Source organism: Triturus cristatus, chromosome 7 (assembly GCF_964204655.1).
Source record: "Triturus cristatus chromosome 7, aTriCri1.1, whole genome shotgun sequence".
In the NCBI taxonomy this organism is placed as follows: domain Eukaryota; kingdom Metazoa; phylum Chordata; class Amphibia; order Caudata; family Salamandridae; genus Triturus; species Triturus cristatus.
In genome coordinates this window covers 89,494,728-89,512,545 of record NC_140590.1, presented here as the reverse complement: position 1 = coordinate 89,512,545, position 17,818 = coordinate 89,494,728, and positions in this window count along the sequence as shown.

The following is a 17,818-nucleotide window of genomic DNA, read 5'->3' as shown; positions in this document are numbered from 1 at the left end:
CCTTAGCGACAAAATGAAGTCTACTGGTCCTGAGACTTCAGTCAGGAGGCTAGTTCTCTCTCTAACCCTTGGGTGATTTCAGGTTCAAGATTAAAACGTTCTCTTACAGCTCCTTTTCCCTCTTATTTCCAGTCCAATGAAAACTACTGCAGGCCAATCCAGGGAACAGCACACAACACCAGGACAGTCCTCTCCTGCAGCTTCCTTCAGTTCCATGGACAGATGTTTGTCTTGAAATCCATGGGCAATACAAATTGAAGGGGTTTCAGCACAGATATTTATACCCCAAAAGTCTTTGTTCTCAGAAGCTACAAGTCACTGAACCCAGCCAGAACCAGTTCTGCCCAGCCCTGGAGCACTTTGTTTACCAGGCTGCATCCTTCCTTTCAGAAAGAGGGGGTCTGCCATCAGACGCACAGTGGGAGGTGGCGCCAGCATTCACCTTCCCAGGCACAGCCCTATTCAGGTCCAGGAGCTACCCCTCCCCACACTCCAATGCAGATCTCTCTATTCAATCCAGGTCTGAATCAGCCTGCCCTGTACCTCCAAAACCAGACAGCCAATACACATAACAGTGCCCCCTGGAAGGCTTAGGCAAGAAAATACCTACTTTCTAAAAGTGGTATTTTCAAACACAGAATATAAAGATAAACCTCACTAAAAGATGTATTTTAATATTCTGATATCAGGCATACTAAATTCGTTCCTCTACCATGTTCTATGGGTCAGTTAGGACTATAGAATGTAATAGCCAAACCTCCCATTCTGGCCTATGGAGAACAGGTAGCCTTACAACAGTGAAAAACGAAATTGGGTGTAATTCACTACCAGGACATGCTACACACATCAGAGCATGACGTACCTTACACATGCAATGCACCCTACCATAGGGGTGGCTTTCATGATGCCAAGAGAAGGTTCAGGAGCTGGAAAGTGGGTGCACTTCACAGCCAAGATGGCAGTTCTAGACTGCACACAGACACTGTAGTGGCAGGTCTGAGACACACTTTACAAGCTGCTTCTGTGGGTGGCGCAAACCAGCACTGCAGGCCCACCAGCAGCATTTGGTTTACCAGCCCTGGACTGGGACTAACAGGTAGACCAAATAAGCCAATCAGGGATACATCAATTCATATGTCATCTTTACACAGGGAGCATCCGCGCTGCGGCACTGAATGGCAGTGGCGCAGCGCCCAGAGCATCTATCACCAGAAAAACAGAGGAGGCACAGCGAAAAAATGGAAAGGAGACTCACACCAATGGTGCCAGGTCTAACACGAGTCCCCCCCAGATGAAATGTGGGGAGATCTACCCATCCGCTGGGAAGTTCTCATCACTAAGGCGGAAAAATCTGGACAGACCGTCAGCATTGGCGTGCTCTGTACCAGGGCGGTGTTCCACCGTAAAGTCCATCCCCTGTAGGGAAATGGACCACCTCAACAACTTGGGAATCTCACCCCTTATTTGCATCAACCATCTGAGGGGCCTGTGGTCTGTCTGAAGCCGGAAGTGAGTCCCAAACAGGTATGGTCTCAGCTTCTTCAACGCCCAGACCACAGCAAATGCTTCCCGCTCAATTGCACTCCACCTCTGTTCCCGTGGCAGTAACCTCCTACGGATGAAGGCTACAGGTTGGTCTAGTCCCTCCTCATTGATCTGTGACAGAACAGCCCCCACCCCATGCTCTGAAGCGTCTGTCTGGACAATAAATTCTTTAGCAAAGTTGGGTGCCTGGAGTATGGGCGCTGTACACATGGCAGTCTTGAGGGCATCAAAAGCTTTTTGGCAGGTGTCAGTTGAGTTCACAATCTTTGGCTGCTTCTTGGAAGTCAGCTCAGTCAAGGGTGCAACAATGTTGCCATACCCCTTGACAAACCTCCTGTAGTACCCGGTGAGTCCTAAAAAGGCCTTCACCTGCGTCTGGGTCCTTGGGGGCTCCCAAGCCAGGATGGTCTCAATCTTGGGCTGCAGGGGTGCCACCTGGCCACTCCCCACTTGGTGTCCTAGGTACACCACAGAACCCTGCCCAATCTGGCACTTACTGGCCTTGATTGTGAGGCCTGCTCTGTGCAGCGCTATCAACACTTCCCAGAGGTGGCGCAAGTGATCCTCCCAGGAGGAACTGAACACTGCAATGTCGTCCAGGTAAGCGGCACTGAAATCCTCCAGCCCAGCCAACACCTGGTTGACCAACCTCTGAAAGTGGCAGGGGCATTCTTCATCCCAAGGGGCATTACACAGAACTGGTAGTGCCCATCTGGGGTGGAGAATGCTGACCTCTCCTTTGCCCCATCAGTCAAGGCGATCTGCCAGTACCCAGATGTTAGATCAAACTTGCTGAGGTACCGGGCATCCCATAGCCGATCAATGAGCTCATCTGCTCTGGGGATGGGTTGCGCATCGGTCCTGGTGACAGAATTGAGACCTCGGTAGTCCACACAGAACCTTAATTCAGGGGCCCGACCAGGCGCGGCAGCCTTTGGTACCAAGAACACTGGGCTGGACCAAGGGCTGATAGAGGACTCAATCACCCCTAGGGCAAACATTTTGGAGACTTCCTCCTTAATGTAGGCCCTGATCCTGTCAGACACCCGGTAAGCCTTATGCTTGACAGGGGGGCTGTCCCCGGTGTCTACCTCATGGACGCACCAGTCAGTGACACCAGGCACTAGGGAAATCAAATCTGAGAATTGTCCCAACAGCTGGTGACAATCTCTCTGCTGCTCAGGGGTCAGCGTGGTGGAGAGGACCACACCCTCAACTGACCCATCCTTCTCTTCTGCGCACAGGAGGTCAGGAAGAGGCTCCCTCTCCTCCTCCATTCCAGCATCTGTGGCAAGCAACATGCCCACTTTAGACCTCGCAAAGTGGGGCTTCAGACGGTTCACATGCAGGACCCGCAAGGGGTTCCTGGGCGACTGGAAGTCCACCAAGTAGGTAACTTGACTTTTGCACTCCACCACCTCAAATGGACCGGTCCACTTATCTTGGAGCGTGCAGGGCTTCACTGGGGCCAGTTCCCAAACCTTCTGACCAGGTTGAAACTCGACCAGAGTGGCATTCTGGTCGTGCTAACGTTTCATCTCCTCCTGGCTGGCTTCCAGATTTGCCTCAGCAATCTTTCTGAAACGCCAAGTCTGGTTCCTGAAGGCCAAGATGTAGCTAAATACTTCATGGGGAGGTTTCCTGGGAGATTGCTCCCAGCCTTCCCTGACCAGACTCAGAGGCCCTCTGACCGGGTGACCGTAGAGTAGTTCAAAGGGGCTGAACCCTAAGTACTTCTAGGGCACCTCACGGTAGGCGAACAACAGGCATGGCAAGAGGACGTCCCACTTATGCCTCTGGGGCTCCTCTAGGCCCATAATCATACCTTTCAAGGTCCGGTTGAACCTTTCAACCAGACCATTTCCTTGGGGGTGGTAAGGAGTGGTGAACTTATAAGTTACCCCACACTCCTCCCACAGAGACTTCATGTACTGGGAGATGAAGTTGGTCCCCCAGTCAGACACCACCTCTCTGGGGAACCCCACACGGGAGAAGATCCCCATAAGTGCACGTCCCACCATGGGGGCCGTCACTGTCCTGAGCGGGATGGCTTCAGGGTACCGCGTGGCATGGTCCACCAAGACCAGGATGTACCTGTTTCCCATGGCTGTCTTGGGGTCCAGAGGCCCCACAATGTCAATTCCCACTTGCTCAAATGGGGTACTCACAACTGGAAAGGGCTGGAGGGGGGCCTTGATCTTCCCCCCACTCTTCCCACTTGCCTGGCAAGTCTCACAGGTCCTGCAATAAGTATCTGTACTTTTGCGCATCTGGGGCCAATAGAAGTGGGTGACCAGCCTCTCAAAGGTCTTGGTCTGCCCTAGATGTCCTGCCAACGGAATGTCATGAGCCAACCCCAGTAGGAAGGCTCTGAAGCACTCGGGTACCACCAGCACACGGGCCGACCCCGGCTCAGCAGCCTTAGGCTCACTATACAGGAGACTGTTCTCCCAATAGATCAGATGCGAACCAGACATATCACCTGCTGCCTGGGCTGCAGCCTGACGCTGCATACCCTCAAGAGAAGGGCAAACTTTCTGCTGCTCACAAAAGTCCTCCCTGGTGGGCCCCCCCTCCTGCTGCCAATGGGTCAGCTCCGGCAGGTCCCCCAAGTCGGTGCTTTGCTCCCCAAAAGGCTCCAGGGCATTCTCTTGAAGGGCTGCTCCTTCCTGGGCCGTGGGAACTAAGGGGGCTGGTTTCCCGCGCCCCCTGCTCCTTCTCTCTAAGGCAGGTATCTGGGCCATACTTTCAGGCTCCAGACTTTTCTCAAGACCCTCTTTGGCTGCCATGGACCGAGTGGTGGCACACGCCCATTCAGGGAGACCCAGCATTTCCAAGTGAGAACTCCTCTTCACCATAGCCCACAGGAGTTCTCCAAATCGTTGCCCAACAGACAGTCTACAGGCATGGCAGGCCTCACTGCTACCTGAAGAGTTCCTGAGACCCCCCCCCCCACTCGACGGGAACCTGAGCCACCTCACATTGGCTCTCTGAGTTATCAGCTGACACTACTGGGCAGAATGCATGGGGAATGATCTGCTCCTGGGACACCTACCGGGAGCTGACAGCAGTTATACTGGCTCCTGTGTCCCAGAGAGCCTCCACTTTATGGCCATTGATGGTCACCCACTGCCTGTATTTCTTAGTGTTGTCAGGCAGTGCAGGTTTAGGGACCATCTCACAGTCTCCTAGGGAGACAAGGGTTAACTGTACAGGGTCCCACCCCTCTTGGGCATCCATCTCCTCTCCTTCCAAGGCTATACTAGCCATCTGGCAGGATGGCGCACGGGGGAGTGTGGCAGTAGCCCTCTGAGGACACTGGGGATCAAAGGACCGGTGGCCCACTTGGCCACAATGATAACAAGTAGGGGGCCCCCTGTGAGCAGGCCTACCTGTCGGAGGCATTGGCTTCCTTTCTTGGGGAGGCTGGGACACCACTGCTTGGTTCCCTTGGGTATTACTTTGGGGCCCTCAGTGGAACTCCTTTGGTTGACCCCTGTCCCCCCCACTTCTCTGCTGGGGACCCTGCCTACCTCTGGCAAAGTCTCCCATTGGACCCAATCCTTCTCAGGGACCCGGTGGGACACCATAGCTATTTCATAAGCAGCAAACCATTGCCCAATATCCTCACTCTTGTGGAAATCCTTAATAACCTCTTTAGGAATGTATACTCTGCTCTCTGTCTGTACTACTGGTATGCTGCCACCAGAGGGACTGGAGGTCTCTCCATTCTTTGCCTTAATCTCCAGCTCCCTCAATGCTCTCTCATGCTCAAGCTTCATTTTCATCATTTCAAACTCTAGCTTCTTGTTCTCAAGATCTCTCTTCCTCTAATCTTCTAGTTGCATTTTAGCCATCTCCATATTATGGCGTCTCTCTCTTTCTCTGTCCTCCATCTCCTCTTGGGACAGACCCCTCGCCGACACACTCGTGCCCAGGCTGGAAAGCGCTTCCCCACTTTCTACATCAATCACTTCCTCCTCATTCTCTTCCTCCATCACAGGCTCTCCCATATTCCTAGGGGCATCCCTGGCTGCTAGCCAGGACTTCAGCGCCTTGCAAAATTCTTCTTTCCTGGTAAAACCTGTGGTAGGGACTGTAAATTTCTAGCAAAAATATTTTAGCTCCTTGGAAGTGTAGGTATCTATCTTCTCGTCTTCCCAGGAGAAGTCTTCTGGGTCAACAGCTCTGGGCTTGGCCATTGTATCAACAACTGGCACACTTAATCAAAAATGGACTCAAAAAAAAAAATCCTCAAATATGTATGTGGTACGTTATGGTCTGCACTCACTAGTAGTGTACACTATAATTACTGTATGCAGTCACAAACGCAAGTCCAGATCTCCACCGCTGACCACCAATCTTAGAAATGGGGGTCTCTGGTTGGCAGTGCATGGCCACTGTCCAAGCAGGGACCCTTCTTCCTAAGTCAGAGTGAAGAGCTGCACCCCTTTGACAACCCCTGCTCCACCCTGTGGTAACGTAGCACGAGCAGTTAGGCTAATCTCAGAGGCAGTGTGTTACGCATTTATGACCGTACACAGTAATACAGTGAGCAACACTACAAAGGGACACAACACAGGTAGGTATCAAAAAATAGTTATCTTTATATATAGGTTAATCACAAGACCAAATAACGAGAAAGCCACAATACTGAGCAAAAATAATTCTCTCTAGATGCTGCAAAAATAGTTCAAATGTGGAATGCAAAGTTCAGTTCAGGGCAATGGTCTCTGCGACCCCTTTACTCACAGTTCCGGGATGTTGTTGTCAATAATCCACAAAAATTCCACTACGGCGGGATAGCGAGATTTTTCCTCACGCTCTTGGTCGCGGCCGCTCGCTAACGGGTGTTAGTGACAATTTTGAGGCCCGCAAATGTGCGGGGCGATGATCAGGCCAGCGAGCCCTCAGCGGCAGCGGTCCAATGATTTTCTTGATGCTCCTCGGCTGCGGCGGCTCGCTAACAGGCCTTAGCGACAAAATGAAGTCTACTGGTCCTGAGACTTCAGTCAGGAGGCTAGTTCTCTCTCTAGCCCTTGGATGATTGCAGGTTCAAGATTAAAAAATTCTCTTACAGCTCCTTTTCCCTCTTATTTCCAGTCCAATGAAAACTACTGCAGGCCAATCCAGGGAACAGCACACAACACCAGGACAGTCCTCTCCTGCAGCTTCCTTCAGTTCCACGGACAGAGGTTGGTCTTGAGATCCAGGGGTAATACAAATTGTAGGGGTTTCAGCACAGATATTTATACCCCAAAAGTCTTTGTTCTCAGAAGCTACAAGTCACTGAACCCAGCCAGAACCAGTTCTGTCCAGCCCTGGAGCACTTTGTTTACCAGGCTGCATCCTTCAGAAAGAGGGGGTCTGCCATCAGACACACAGTGGGAGGTGGAGCCAGCATTCACCTTGCCAGGCACAGCCCTATTCAGGTTCAGGAGCTACCCCTCCCCACACTCCAATGCAGATCTCTCTATTCAACCCAGGTCTGACTCAGCCTGCCCTGGCCCTCCAAAACCAGACAGCCAATGCACATCAATCAATCAATCAATCATGTAATTTGTAAAGCACACTACATACCCGTAAGGGTTTCAAGGCGCTGGGGGTGGGGGTGCTGCTGCTACTGGTCGAAGAGCCAGGTCTTGAGTTGTCTCCTGAAGGTCAGCAGGTCTTCGGTTTGTCATAGGTAGAGGGGGAGGGTGTTACAGGTCCTGGCGGCGCGGTGGGAGTAGGACCTGCCTCCGGAAGTTGTTCTACGGGTGCACGGGACCGTGGCCAGGGCGTGGTCAGCAGAGCGGAGTTTACTGTTGGGTACGTAGAAGGAGAGTCGATTGTTGAGATAGGCTGGTCCGGTCTTGTGGAGTGCCCTGTGTGCATGGATCAGGAGTTGAAGGAGAGCCTCCTGTCGACGGGGAGCCAGTGCAGGTTCCTCGGGTGGGGGGGTGATGGGGTCGCAGCGCGGGATGTCGAGGATTAGGCCTGCAGAGGCGTTCTGGATTCTCTGCAGTCTGTTGATGAGCTTGGATGAGGCTCCGGCGTAGAGGGCGTTTCTGTAGTCGAGTCTGCGGCTGACTAGGGCATGAGTGACTGTTTTCCTCGTGTTTGTCGGGATCCATCTGTAGATCTTGCGGAGCATGCGGAGGGTGTTGAAGCAGGTGGAGGAGACTGCATTGACTTGTTTGGTCATGGTGAGTTTTGAGTCGAGGATGATTCCCAGGTTGCGTGCGTGGTCGGTGGGGGCCGGGGGGTCCCCAGTGCTGCGGGCCACCATGAGTCGTCCCATGCTGAGGGGTTGGACCCGAGGATGAGGATCTCCGTCTTGTCTGAGTTCAGCTTAAGTCGGCTTTCCTTCATCCAGTCGGCGATTGCCTTCATTCCCTGGTGGAGGTTGGATTTGGCGGTGAGAGGGTCCTTGTTGAGGGAGAGGATCAGCTGCGTGTCGTCGGCGTAGGAGATTATGTTGAGGTCGTGCCCTTGGGCGATGCGTGCTAGTGGTGCCATGTAGACGTTGAACAGCGTCGGGCTGAGGGAAGACCCTTGAGGGATGCCGCAGATGATCTCGGAGGCTTCGGACCGGAATGGGGGTAGGCGGACTCTCTGAGTTCTGCTGGAGAGGAAGGAGGTGGTCCAGTCCAAGGCCTTCACCCGGATCCCTGCGTCTTGGAGTCGCGTGCGTAGTGTGCGGTGGCAGACGGTATCGAAGGCGGTTGAGAGATCCAGGAGGATGAGGGCCGCCGTCTCGCCGTTGTCAAGAAGGATCCTGATGTCGTCTGTGATGGCGATGAGGGCGGTCTTGGTGCTGTGGTTGCTGCGGAATCCTGATTGGGACGGGTCCAGGATGTTGTCTTCGAGGTGACGGGTGAGCTGGGTGTTAACTATCTTCTCGATGACCTTTGCTGGGAACGGAAGCAGGGAGATGGGTCGGAAGTTCTTGAGGTAGCTCGGATCCGCCTTGGGTTTCTTCAGTAGGGCGTTGATCTCTGCGTGCTTCCAGTTCTCAGGGAAGGTGGCGGTCTCGAAGGAGAGGTTGATGATTTTGTGCAAGTGGGGTGCGATGGAGATGCTGGCTTTGTTGAAGATGCGGTGCGAGAGAGGGTCGGACGGGGATCCGGAGTGGATTGTGCCCATGGTCTTGATTGTGTCCTCGATGCTCACGTTGGCCCAGGTTGTCAGGGTGTCGTGGGTGGTGGGGTGCGGTGGGTCCGGTGTGGCAAGGTCTGCAGGGGTCATCCGGGGTTTGAAACTGTCATGGATGTCGGTGATTTTACGGTGAAAGAAGGTGGCGAGGGAGTCGCACAGGGCTTGCGATGGCGGGATGTCGTTGGCACTGAAGCTGGGGTTGGAGAGTTCCTTCACGATGGTGAAGAGCTCCTTGCTGTTGTGTGCGTTGTTCTCAAGGCGGTCTGTGAAGGAGGTCCTTTTAGCGGTCCTGATGAGGTGGTGGTGGTTGCGGATGGCGTCTTTGTGGGCAGCGCGGCTGTCTGGCATCTTGTCGCTATGCCATATGTTCTCCAATTTCCGGCAGGTGCGTTTTGAGGCGAGGAGTTCCGGGATGAACCAGCTGACTCTTTTGCTGGTGTCTCTGTTGGTGGGTTTTTTCAGCGGGGCTACGGTGTTGGCGCAGTCGTTCATCCAGCATTCGAGGGTGAGTGCACCCTCATTGGGGTTGGTGGGGTTAGTCGGAGGGTTGAGTGAGAGGCTTGTCTGTAGTTGTTCTTCGGTGACTTTTCCCCAGCAGCGGCAGGGGATCTGTAGGGTGCGGTGGTGTGTGAGGGGTTTTCGGAAGGAGCAGTGGATGCAGTGGTGGTCTGTCCAGGTGAGTTCCGAGGCGTGGCTGAAGGTGACGTGGGGGCTTGAGGAGAAGATGGCATCTAGCGTGTGGCCGGCGATGTGGGTTAGAGTCGTGACGAGCTGTTTCAGTCCGAGGTTGTCGATCAGGGTGGAGGAGTTGTTGTCGTTGTTCTCCAGGTGATAGTTCAGGTCTCCGAGGAGGATGTAGTCGGTGGAGGTCAGCGTGTGCATGCTGATGAGGTCGGCGATGGAGTCGCAGAATTGAGGCCGGGGTCCTGGCGGTCTGTAGACAAGGGTGCCTCTTAGGGTGGTCTTGGGGTCCGTGTGGATCTGGAAGTGCATGTGTTCGGCGGTGCTGAGGGTGTCGTTGGTGTTTATTGAGACCCTGATGGTGTTTTTGTGGACGATGGCGATTCCTCCTCCGGCCCTGTTGGTGCGGTCTCTGCGGGTGATCTTGTACCCGTCTGGGATGGCTATGGCGATGTCTGGCAAGGAGGCTTCGTTCATCCAGGTCTCGGTCAGGAAGGCTACGTCCGGTGATGCGGTGTTGAGTAGGTCCCAGAGTTCGACGGCGTGTTTGTGTGCGGAGTGGGTGTTGATCAGGATGCATCTAAGCTGGTTGGGTTCCGTTGTGGCAGGCGTCTCGGCGCTTTCGAGGCAGGAGAAGCTGCAGTTCCGGCAGATGAAGGGACCGTGGGTGCGCTTCGGGGCGGCCTTGCAGCAGGTGTGGGTCCTTCCTGGGTTGAGAGCGACGAGGGTGTTGGCATCATAGCAGAGGCGGTCTTTGTGGATGGTGCGGGGCCCAGGGGTCTGGCACTGGGTGCGGTCCAGGTGCGGACAGGCGCAGACGGGCTTGCACTGCGGCCGCCATATATGGGGAGGTGGGGAGGGAGGAGCAGCTGGGAGGCGGGAGGCGAGTGTCGGGTGGAGCGAATGGGCGTGGAGGGGGCGGGGCCGCAGGGGAAGCAGCGGCGGGGACGGGAGAAAGGAGACAGGCACGGGGCACGGACTCAAGAAGGGGGCACAGAAGTCAGCACAAGGGGTACTAAATAAACAGGGGCACAGCAGTCACAGAGGTCAGCACAGGGGTACAAAATAAACGGGGGCACAGAAGTCACAGAAGGCACAGAGGTCAGCACAGGGGTACAAAATAAATGGAGGCACAGAAGTTGGCGAGGGGTACAGAATAAAAGGGGGCACAGAAGCAAAACGGCGAGCGGGGAGCAGGGGGGCACAGAAGAGGAGCGGGCAGACAGTTACAGGCACACACAACAAAGCGGATACAAACCTAAGGCCACCACTGGCCACCAGGTATGAGGCGCAGGTGGAAGCCTGCGGGTGGTGGAGGGCCTCCACTACAGCGGCGGCAGTAGAGACAGCGGGGGTGCAGGCGGTGCTGCAGCGGGGGGAGCGACCTACCAGGGAAGGTCAAGGGTCGCTCTCCTCACCACGCAGCGCCCGCCATATATGGGAAGGTGGGGAGGGAGGAGCAGCTGGGAGGCGAAAGGGCGCGGAGGGGCGGGCCGCAGGGAAAGCAGCGGCGGGGACTTGGGAAAGGAGACAGGCACGGGGCACAGACTCAAGACGGGGGCACAGAAGTCAGCACAAGGGGTACAAAATAAACGGGGGCACAGAAGTCACAGAAGGCACAGAAGTCAGCACAGGGATACAAAATAAACGGGGGCACAGAAGTCACAGAAGGCACAGAGGTCAGCACAGGGGTACAAAATAAACAGGGGCACAGAAGTCACAGAAGGCACAGAGGTCAGCACAGGGGTACAAAATAAACGGAGGCACAGAAGTTGGCGAGGGGTACAGAATAACATAACAGCAGAGCACACTGGAAGGCTTAGGCAAGAAAATACCTACTTTCTAAAAGTGGTATTTTCAAACACAGAATATAAAAATAAACTTCACTAAAAGATGTATTTTAATATTCTGAGCTCAGGCATACTACATTCGTTCCTCTACCATGTTCTATGGGTCAGTTAGGACTATAGAATGTAATAGCCAAACCTCCCATTCTGGCCTATGGAGAACAGGTAGCCTTACAGTAGTGAAAACCAAAAGTGGGTGTAATTCACTACCAGGACATGCTACACACATCAGAGCATGTCCTACCTTACACATACAATGCACCCTACCATAGGGGTGGCTTACATGATGCCAAGGCAAGGTTCAGGGGCTGGGAAGTGGGTGCACTTCACAGTCAAGATGGCAGTTCTAGACTGCACACAGACACTGCAGTGGCAGGTCTGAGACACACTTTACAAGCTGCTTCTGTGGGTGGCGCAAACCAGTGCTGCAGGCCCACCGGCAGCATTTGGTTTACCAGCCCTGGGCACACACAGGCCACATTACTAGGGACTAACAGGAAGACCAAATAAGCCAATCAGGGATACATCAATTCATATGTCATCTTTACACAGGGAGCATCAGCGCTGCGGCACTGAATGGCAGTGGCGCAGCGCCCAGAGCATCTATCACCAGAAAAACAGAGGAGGCACAACGACAAAATGGAAGGTAGACTCACGCCAATGGTGCGAGGTCTAACAATCACTCACCGGTAAAGGTGGCCATACGAGGTCCGATAAGAACCAACATAGAATAAACCCCTGGGTCTTTAAGAATAAAGATGTAGCCGACCAAGCCAGAGAAAGAGCATAATTCTACTTTCAGGAAAACGAGGGAACAGTGGATTCGGCATGCACCCTATGGGAAGCATTTAAGCCAGAAATAAGGGGACACATCCAGGCTCACATTGGGGGCTTCAAAAAGGAAAAACGTATACAGTGGGACACACTAGAAACAGAAGTGGCTGCGCAAGAGCCTAGGATATTAGCTGGGGAAAGGGGTGACCCACCACTCTCACATTGCCTTGACATCAAAAGACAGGAAATGAGGGACATTGCGAACAATACCGCAAGGTTAGCTGCCTTAGCCACACAAAGATGAATATACGACCTAGGTGACAAGGCCAACAAATTCATCGCATGGTTGGAAAAGAGGGACAGGGAACGAAACTGGGTGGCTGAGATTTGTGACTCCAGGGGGCAAGAGACAGCACTGGTAAAGGGATAGCGATGGCCTTCGCGGATTATTACAAGGGGGTCTATGCCGCCAATCCTGCCAGATCAGAAGTGGACTGTCTGGAAACTATTGACTGAGATGCGACTTCCCGCGCTGTCTAACGAAGATAGGGAGGACATTGAGGAGGATATAATAATCGAAGAGATAACGGGAGCCATACAAGACTTGCAGGCAGGGAAGGCCCCAGGGCTGACCGGCTTGCCGGCTGAGTTATTTAAGACTACAGCGAGCGTACTGGCGCCATATCTCCTGGAAATGTTTGATGAGGCCATGAAAGGAAGCTGCCTGCCACTGAACCAATGGGCATCCACCATTGTGATAATACCTAAGGCGAGTAAACCACCACACCAATGTAGCTCCTACAGGCCCATATCCCTGTTAAACATGGAAGTTAAAATCATTGCTAAAGTCCTGGTGAACCGCCTTTTGGGGAAAATTACGACACTGATACACCCCGATCAATCCGGATTTATGCCTCACCAGAGCACCAGGCTAAACCTTAGACACCTATGCGGTGTGATGCACTTGACAAAATCCCGCCTAGGGGAGGAAGCAGCATTGCCGTCATAAGACGCACGTATGGCATTCAACAGCATCGAGTGGCACTACCTATTCACAGTTCTGTAAAGATTAGGATTTGGTCCCCGATTTCAATCCTGGATCAGGTTGCTGTTTAAGAACCCACTGGCTATGGTGCAGGTGAATGCCTCTGTCTCCTGGTCCTTCGCCCGACATAAAGGGACGATTGGAACGTCTGAGACAAGATGTCACTCATTAGAGGACACTGCCGAATTCCCTGATGCGGAGAGCAGTCTTATTCAAAATGACAACATTACCACGTATGCTATATGTCCTCCAAAACACCCCATATCAAGTACCTGTTAGGTTCTTCATGGAAGTGGATAGTGAACTGCGGAAATTACTGTGGGATGGGGGAGGAGCAAGAATTGCACTGGCCAAACTTATGAGAGGGGTACATGAGGGTGCTCTTGCTGTACCGGATCTAAACAAAAAAATTTGGGTTTCGCAACTAATAACGATTAATGACTGGATATTTGCGGACAGGAATGACCCGGCCTACCGGATAGACCACTGGGTGATGGGGCCAAGAGGATACCCAGGAGCACTATACCGGAGGGTGACATGGAGGTATATGCCCCCACACACAAAGACTGTGCTGGAGGCGTGGAAGAGGGCCAAGAAATTCCTCGGGTGGGATATTAGGCTGACTGAACGAACTTCGTTATGGGATAGTGATATGTTAGAGGAGGTTGGCAAACTGGAGGGCTTTAATAAGTGGAAACTGCTAGATATAGCACATCTAGGTGATGTATGGAGGGGCCCAGTGATAATCCCATTCGAAGATCTGCAGATGGAGTACCAGATAGCCGACACAGAAAGATACAGATATATGCAGCTGGGGCATGCACTCTGTAGGCCCATTAGAGAGGGGGGCCTATTGGAAGATCGACTCATATTAGACCCAATCCCAGAAAAGGTATTATCCTTCACATACAGGAAGATTATCAATAACTCGCCTGACCCACTGAGGACCTTCTGAGAGGCGTGGGAGGCTGATTTGGCCTACTAGAAGATGATGATTGCGCAGAGAGGTAGCAATCGGAGCGACATTCAGGCTAATACAGTTAAGAATTCTCCGTAGGTCCTAATCCACAAGTACAATCATGCATAAGTTAGGGCGCACTCACACGGATCGATGTATATGGGGCTGTGATCAAAGAGGTACCTTTTTCCACATAATCTGGGAGTGTCCAGCCATACAACAATACTGGGGAAAGGTGATACGAGTAATGTCGGGGGTCCTTGGGCAGGAAATTCCTATAGAGGCCAAATGGCACATACTATGTGTAACAGGGGAGCAGAAATGGCCGAAATATCAGAAAATCTGGCTAATAGTGGTGGCAATGGTGGCCAAGAGGAACATTGCCAGGGTGTGGGGGGACGCCCTTCCCCCGACGGTGGGTCAATGGAAGGCCGATCTTGATTGGAATTGCGCAGCAGAAAAGATAGTATACGAGAGCAGGGGTTGCACGCGAAAATGGGAGAAAGTGTGGGATCAATAGGAGAAATACAGGAACTTGTGAGGGAGGAAGGGGGAGGCAGTGCAGAAAAGCACTTGATGATGGGTGAGGAAGGGTTGTTCAAGATTAATAGGTTTAGGGAGCCGTGATCTGGAACGATTGTTGTAACAATGTATTATAGACTTAGATATGAAGGCTACTGTATTTATTCCTCCAGATGTCCATTGATGTTATACTGTACACTGCAACTGATGTATGTTTAACAAAAAATGTTTTTTTTTTTAAACTACACTGACAGGTCCCAGTGCTTCAGGTCGCCAAAGCAAAAATTCTACCAACCATCTCATATGGAAGCATTGCTCTGAAAGGGAGGGACTCCAAGACTCTTGACAGCACTATGATTAGAGCTCATAGGATCCTCTTCAATATACCTACTTATGCCTTGGCGGCTCAGATCAGACTGGGATGTGAGCTCACCAATCAACACCTTGCAAGACATGGGGCTTATCTAATGAGCTGGCATAAGATTAAGGATGGCACTGAGAATATTTTAAACCATCTATTATAGAAGGAGCTGCAGCTCAGCTCACAGCAGCCGGCCAGGAACTATTTAAAGACCAGTCTAGCAACTAAGGGGGCTTTCCGTGCTTTGGGAGACACGAACCTCGCATGTGCTCTTTTTAAAAGCAGTACGAAAGACAATCAGGACCCTTTCGCTAATAGACGATGAAGCTACCTTTGCAAAACTGAGTCATGCATGAATGGCTTTTAATAGCTATAAAACACTAACAGGCACATGCATCAAGCACAAAACCAGTCGCAAACGGGCAGATTCTCAGAATCTGCCCCTTTGCGACCGGTATTTTTGCATTTGGGATGCATCATCCCAAATGCAAAAATCGCTATTTAAGGAATCACAAAATAGCGATTCCTTAAATAGCGATTGCATTTAAGGAATCCCTAATAGAGATTCCTTAAATGCAATGCATTTTAGTTTAAAAAATAGCGATTTCGCTATTAGTGTGAGCAAATTACCATGAGGCTGGACCTCATGGTAATTTGCGATAACTTAGAAAAATGCACTTATTTGCATTTTTCTAAGTTTCATGTTGCCCACACACATGCCCTTAGAGCATGTGTTTATGCAACATATGTGCAGAGTGAACATACATGGGTGCAATAGGGTGTCATTTTGACACCCTTGCACCATCGAAATTGCGGGAGCAATTTGCGAGTACCTACTGGTACTCGCAAATTGCTCCCGCAATCTCCAATACATTCCTATGGGCCCGGAGGCCCATAGGAATGAATGGGAAGACATTCCTTAATTGCGACTCGCAATTTGCTAGTCGCAATTAAGGAATTTGTGGGAATCGCTATTTCTTAAGCGATTCCTACATGCATAGGGTTTTGCTATTCCTTAATTGCGATTCCTTAATAATCGCTATTAAGGAATCGCAAAACCCTATGATGATGCATGTGCCTGTAAGCCCACAAAACCTATTTCAGCTTGGGGTATGCAAGGTGCATAAAAGAAAAAGTTCTCAAACACTGATTAGGGAAGTTACCATCTATCCTGCATCTACCACCAAGGCAGAGGGGGCAAGCTACAACTAACTGTCGTCTATGCAAAAAGGGAAGGAAGGACATGGCACACTTGATGTGCACCTGTATGTATTTAAAGCAAGAAAGAGTCAGAATATTCAAACCAGAATTTAACGCCCGTTGGATTTCCACAAGACAGAAAGCAGTAATAGCGTGCTTTAACTCCAATGATCCCCAACTAAATTGTAAATTAGTGAAGTTTTTAACCATTGAAGATAATAAAATGGAAGACGAAAGGGCATTGGGGACCCTCACGGTCAGCAGGGAAGGAAGAACTATGCAACCCAAGGCCAATTAGAACAAGACGTTTCTATTGACCTCTTACCATTCAAATTCTAATTTTTAACCTTTAATGTTTTACCTTTTTATAAAAATGTATCTGAGTATGAAATATGAACTTTTTATAAAGAATTTGAAAGACGTTTTTATTAATCAAATACAATAAAAAAATAACAAAAACAATCAGAATCAGTTACCACCAGTATCATTCAGCAAAAAATGGGGTTGAACAGGGCAAAAGGATTACTTTCTAACATGCCCCCTCCCAAACGAAAGGTGATGGATAAGAAACCTGCACCCTGGTGGTCCACATCAGCTAAGTGAAAAAACCTGAAGAGTAGATCCACATTGGCATGGGCATTCACAGGTCTGTGTTGAACTGTGAACTCCATCCCCTGTAGAGAAATGGACCATCTCAATAGCTTGTGATTCTCCCGTCTCATCTGCATTAGTCACCTGAGAGGTCTGTACGCAGTTTGAACATGAAAGTGAGCACCAAACAGGTATGGTCTCAGCTCTTTCAAGGACCAAACCACAGCAAAGACCTCATTCTCAATGGCACTCCATCTTTGTTCACCAGGGAGAAGTGCCTGCTAATAAAGGCAACTGGCTGATCATTTACCTGTGCCAACACTGCCCCAATGCCTTGTTCTGAAGCATCTGTCTGAACCACATATTCCTTGTGTAGTCAGGGGCCAGTAACACTGGGGCTGAACATGTATCCTCTTTCAGAGTGTCGAAGGCCCTCTGACACTCTGGTGTCCACATGTCGTGCTCATCAACTCCTCAGGATCGATACGATGCTCATTATGGTCCACCTCTTGATAGCTCCAAGTCTGAGTGCTATTATAGCGCAGAACAATGAAGCGATCAAGCGAGGGAAGGAAAGGGAGGGGACAGCGGGGAAGGAGACCTATAAAGACACGAAAGCAAACACCATCAACATCTATTGGTTCTCAACATCCTCTTCCCCTGCCTTATTTGATGGTCTGACATAACTAAGAAATAACCACCTGTCAAGAAAAAGAAGGACGTGTGGTATTCTACTGGATCCAGCTCAGCATGCTCCACCCAAAAATGTGAGCCAGGTGAGGACAAGACCCCATCACAACCAAGGACACATACGAACACTACAGAGAAAAAGATAACACTTATTTCAAATCTATGAGATGTGCGGGATATTCTCTCTATGTGTACCCCTCTCCTCACGGTTTGACATACCCAGATTCTCCTCTGGTATGGTATCGCAGAGGTTGTATGAGACCGTCTTGGCTCATCCACAATCCCCTGCTAAAACGGATACATATCATAAAAACATAGTTATCAAACTCAGATCCTTGAGTTGGTATTATTTCCACGGGATATGTGAAGATCAATTCTTCACAAAACAAAGTAAAAGTATTCCCTATTCACTCCTGGTAAACAAGTCAAGGTTTTCACACACACTGTCTGTAGAAGCTGGAACA